This window comes from Leiobunum rupestre, chromosome 7 (genome assembly GCF_980474605.1).
Source record: "Leiobunum rupestre chromosome 7, qqLeiRupe1.1.hap1, whole genome shotgun sequence".
In the NCBI taxonomy this organism is placed as follows: domain Eukaryota; kingdom Metazoa; phylum Arthropoda; class Arachnida; order Opiliones; family Sclerosomatidae; genus Leiobunum; species Leiobunum rupestre.
Window position 1 is genome coordinate 38,088,728 of NC_143390.1, and position 6,046 is coordinate 38,094,773.

The following is a 6,046-nucleotide window of genomic DNA, read 5'->3' on the forward strand; positions in this document are numbered from 1 at the left end:
ACTGTTACAACGGCGATAAATTTGTTTTTAGAAAAGAAAAATAAGAAAGCGGGCCGTAAATTTAAAAATTGAACATATTATTGTTACCCATAAACAAATATATAATAATAACTCAATCGATCATCCATCAACGCAAAAATAACCCATAGAAAATATATAATAATAACTCAATCTATCAGGCTTCAAAGCAAAAATAACCGGAAGAAAAATATAACGCAATCAAGCCACAAATTACTTCAAATATTTTAGAAACTAAGCAATAGAAAATGTATTGAGCTTTTTCGTCATAATTACGTCGTAAGTTGCTGAACGCTTTTATTCAGTCATCGGTGTTTTTTAAAATAGCGTAGCATTAATAGTAGTTTTACATCAGTAATGACGTCAGTCATCGGAAAAACCGACTATCTCTTTCGGTGACTTCGGTGTCTCACCGATGACTATCGTGACGTCAATACCCGAAATTAAAATGCCGTTCAGTAAAACACCGGTGGGCGCGGGCAGAGAGCCACGAATGAAACTATTTATTTACGTTGATTATTTTATTAAAACTAGCGTTAAAATTAGGGGTCATCCATACATCAAGTGTTTCGTAACTTCTAAACGGCGGCCCAAAACGAAAAAATGTCATAGAACATTTTCGTCTTAAAATAATCTGTAGAACCCGTAGGTCTTCGCTCATACCCGAGGGGTAAGACAGTCTCAGATAATCTGTACACCGAGTTCATGCATTTAGCACTGTTAAAGGGAATATAACCCGCAAAGCGATCTTTATGGAAGACCCCTTCAATTTTTCAAATTACCCTGTACAGTAGCGCCAAACATATCTAAAGGCAAGAGCGGCCAGAGCTGCAAACGTTTGTGTTCCACACCAAATACCTGAGGTTATATTCCCTTTAAAGGTAATATTGTCAAGAGTTCGCGAGTTCCATTTAGCACTGTCAAAGGTACGGCACTGTACACCGAGTTCGCAGAGTGTCTTACCCCTCGCTCATACCACCCTTTTTGAAACACCCTAATTTCCTCAAAATGAAAAACTTCGACGGAAATGGGAACGGACAATTTTAGAGAAGATTCCTAATGACAATGAAAATAAACCAGTTACCTTGAACTTAGACGAACCTCAGCGTATTTGTATTACTCACTCTATTCACTTGTTTAATATTTTTAAAATCAAATATATTAACTGATAAAGTATTTGGTGATATTTTCGCAATCAAAAATGCTTTAAGTGATAAAGTACTTTGTTATATTTTCATAATTACATTTATATTTTAAGGCTTAGTTTGAAACAAAATTTTAACTTTGAAAATTCCCGCTTCCTATTTTCCCCATACTACCGCCATCTGTTGGATTTCAAAAATCCGTAATGCCGCCCTCTCGTTTCTATACCAGTGCCAAGGGGGGCGCATTCAATATACGCGTTTTGGACGATTTTCCGAAACGGCTCAGAGAGAGAGATAGTGACGTCATACGTGGGCGACTCACATTTATGGGGTAGCCTATTTTTTTTTATAAGAGCGTCTGTCAAAAGCCAAATAATAAGGCAGAGGCTCAAGCACATTATTATTAGGAACAACTGTTATATTTATTGTAAATTATAACTACGTTTTTATTTTTAACCTAATATATAATATGAAATGTATTATAGTTATTCTTAGCATTTATATTAATTAATATAAATCTGTAAAAGCATATGTAACATAATCACACGAAACAATTATATATATACTATGTACTATTTATGTATATTATTTACTTTTTATTATATATTATATACTATTTATTTTTATGTTTAATTTTACCTATACCGTCCTAAATAATTTTAAAATATCTAATGGTTTTTATTAGATAGTTTATGGTATGGTTACATATGAAGCTTGAGTTCAATATATTTTGGTTTAATATCCTTTTAATCAAGAGTACATTTTAATATAAAAACATAATGGTTGTGCTCATCACAATAATCATAATATTAAATCTTTAACAATTTTAAAAATACTGTTAATTTAAGCGTACGTTTCAATCAAAGAAGATGGTAAAATGACTTAACAAAACATTTCCTATAGGATTAAAAATGTACTAATTTCCAATTACAATCATTTACACAATTACAGTTCTTAATTAAAAATACATGTGATAAAGTTGAGAACATTTGATTGAGTTATCAGTCATTTTTATTATATTTTTAAGTATTTAATACGATTAACTAGGATTAATACTGAGCATTTATTGAGATCATCTTAGCCAAGGAGAGCTAGAGCTAGTTCTGTCCGTAGCTCCTCCTATACAATTTCTCTATCCTCTTTCTCTAGTCAGGTGGTGCCACCTAGCGAGTACTCATTATAACAATTTTTAATAATACTTGACGTTAAGGTACATTTTTCTCATAAGTATTATTCCAGTAAACCTTCTTTTTCCCCATAAGCTGCTTTATTTGGCAAAAAAACTTTGTGTAAAACGGCTTCCATAATACAGCTTCTCAAATTTAGTTTTTCCTAGGCCAAGTCGTATCACATCTTTTATTAATTTGGAACTAGAGATTCTTTCGAGTGATAGCCGTGTTATTAAAATTTTGTTTTTGAACTTATTTAGTGGTTTTCTTACGTTGCTGTAATGGTTTTCGTACTTTTTGCCGCGCATCAGAACTTTGTTTTTCCAGAGATGCTTTTGTAAAAACATTCATTTTTTTCCATCTTTCACTATCTCCATCACCCGTTGAATTCATGAGGTTGAAACACTCAGGTTGGATAAAAGCTAGACGAGTTATTTCGACTGAATGAAAAACTAGTCAATATTTGAACTGTTTAAATTGGAAGAAAAACTAGTGGCAGAAGTTTTACTATTTAACTTGGAGGAAGTTCGATTATTCAGGTTGTTTTCAGTAGTACTAGAAACTTTGCATGTTTCCGTGATAACTGTAACATTATCTATTCAACGTTAGCCTATCACAAAATTGAATAGCACGAGGAGAGATATAATTTAAACTCGCGAGTTTGGGAGATGCATAAACCTGCCGAGACAGACTTGTTAAAGTGGAATATCTACAAAAACGTACGTCTAGAAATATCTGAAGACAATGGACTGATTTTTCGTGGGGATAAAATAATTCTACCACCTTCGCTCGTTGATAAAGCGATAACAATAGCGCATGAGGGCCACCCTGGCATAGTTCGAACGAAACAGACTATACGCGACAAACTTTGGTTCCCCGGAATCAATGATAAAGTACAAGCACGAATCGGTGCTTGTATAGCCAGCCAAGCCACGGTGCCACACTTCCAACACCAACCAGTGCATATGACTCCTCTACCCGAAAGACCATGGTACTCTGTGGCTATCGATCACTTTGGACCAACGCCCACTGGAGAATACATCTTAACCGTTGCAGATGAATTGAGCCGTTATCCCATTGCAGCAACGGTGTGGTCCACTTTGTTCGGTTCTAACGTAAAAGCGCTGCGCAACATTTTCTCCATGTTTGGAGTACCAACGAATGTAAAGACTGACAACGGTCCTCCATTCAGCGGAGGCGATTTTGAAAAATTTGCTCTCGAATACGGGTTTATTCATCATAAAGTAACACCTCGATGGCCACAGGCTAACGGACTTATCGAGCGTCAAATGCCCACGCTGGCTAAAGTTATACGCACCGCACTCCTGGAACACACGACCTGGCAAGATGTCCTTTCTAACTATTTAATGAATTTCCGAGCCACGACTCACCCTACCACGGGACAATCGCCAGCAATTCTATTTTTCAATAGATCCATCCAAACCAAATTACCTGCTATTTTACCGCCCTCCCCACATGATAATGAAGTTCGCACGAGAGATCATTATAAGAAAACCGCAATGAAGAGTTATTCGGATGAGAAGCGCCGCGCTTTCTATCACAAAATCAAATTTGGAGATAAAGTTTTACCAAGGTTGATTCAACGTAATAAATTTGATCCGCTCTATGCGGTCAAAGGATCCAGTATAACTATTCAAAACAAGGAAGGAAAACAGTTCAAGCGAAATTGCTCTCTCTTAAAACCGTTTAACGCTGGTCAAGAGAAAGAACGTGAACTTGGAAACGCGGAAGATATTTATAATAACGTATATGACCACAGAACGAGAACTCATCCCCCACCAAGCAACAACGCACCAGCCATCCCCCAACTACAACCAGCCATACCCATACCCCAACTACAAGTCAACAACGCGCCTGGACACAATACACCACAACTCAACAACGCACCAGCCATACCCCAACCCCAAGTTAACAACGTACCGGGAAACAATCAACCACCACTCAATAACCCACCAGGAAAGCAGCAAGGCAGTCAAAATTATCGGCGTAGCCTCCGACCACGTGAATCCATTAAGAAGCCATGATGGAAAGCAACTTAAAAAAACAGATTGAATTCATTATTTGTGTATTTTGTTTTATTTACTATTTCTTTATTTGGTAAAGGGAGGAGTGTAACATTCTCTATTCAACGTTAGCCTATCACAAAATTGAATAGCACGAGGAGAGATATAATTTAAACTCGCGAGTAATAAGAGCGCGTGGAAGAATTTAATAAAAAACGAGGGATAAAAAACGGTAAGTTAAGACGGGTTTTAAAAACGGGAAAGTAAAAATAAAATTATCTCCAGACTCTACTCCGTGTATTTCTTTATTACAACACAACAATAATATCATAAGCGAGGACACTAAAATAACTGTGATACTAGGAACTTCATACGTAACATTGTTGGTTTCTGAAATTCTAGGAACTTTGATAAGATTCACAATATTAGGAACGTCTTAAGTTACAGTAATATAACTAGAATTTAAAATTCCCGAAAATCTGATAGGATTTGATTGAAGATTTCTTATTGCATTGTTTGTATTTTGAAGATAATCCGTTATTGTTTTAAATTTCCTGCGTGACAGCCAGTTGTCTGAATTATTTTCTAATAACGTTTCACAACCTCAGATTCAGAATAGGAACTGATGTTTTTTTTTCCAAATAATTGCGGGTTTTTTGTGTTGAGTACTTCCGATTTGAGATTATTTTCGTATTCATCAGCTGTGAAATGAGCTGAACAGATTCTTGCGATTTTCACATTTCTAATTGAAACTGAAGTTCTTGTAAGCCAAAGAGATTTTAAATTTTTATCCTTGTGAAAACAGAAATATGAGACTTTATTTTTGGTTTTCCCAACACAATTTTTACACCCCAACACATTCCTGGCATGTTGTAGTTATATCACCGAAACCCTAAAAGAAATACAAATATTATATTAAATGAAATAAAATAAAATAAAATAAATATATTAATTAACGATATAAATAAATCTACTTTGCCAATTAAAGAAAACTGCTAGGAAAAATTATCAACACTATTCGGTAACAGCTGAGCTGAGCCTGATATAAACATTTTCATGCCGGGTAAAGGCTTAAGAGAAGCACTAAAACATTACTAAACAATATCTATTTTACAATATACTATACTATAAACCGTAAAAAATAGCCAAAAATAAAAAAAACCGCGACTACCGTTTATCGCCCACGGATGACGTCAAAATCGGGGCACAACGTCCCCCCCCCCCCCCCGACTACAAAAACCGGCTTTCGACGATTTTAGCGAAGCGGGAATGCTCCAACCTTACCTAATGGTGTATTTTTCTAGATTTTTCTCTACGAACCTTGTACCAGTGCATGGCCAGTGCCCGCGTTTTGAAGACCTTTCCGATACTCCCTAAAATGCATAGGTGGCATAGTTGGCATAATTCCGGCATAGGTCGATTTCCTACCGTAAACGATGCTACTACAGCAAGTAAACCAAGGAGTGGAATCACTATTTATAAGGCATTGTGGTTTTGTATCTGGCATAGCTGTTTTTGTAGGTCGGCATTGCTTTGACACTTTAAAGCTCCCGAAAATAGGCAGCAAAACGATATTGTTAATTAAATTATAGATATAAAATATATAAAATATATAAAATATATAAAGTTATATATATATATTTGTATGTAAAGTTTTCATATTCCCTGGCATAAAGCGAGGCGACCATTT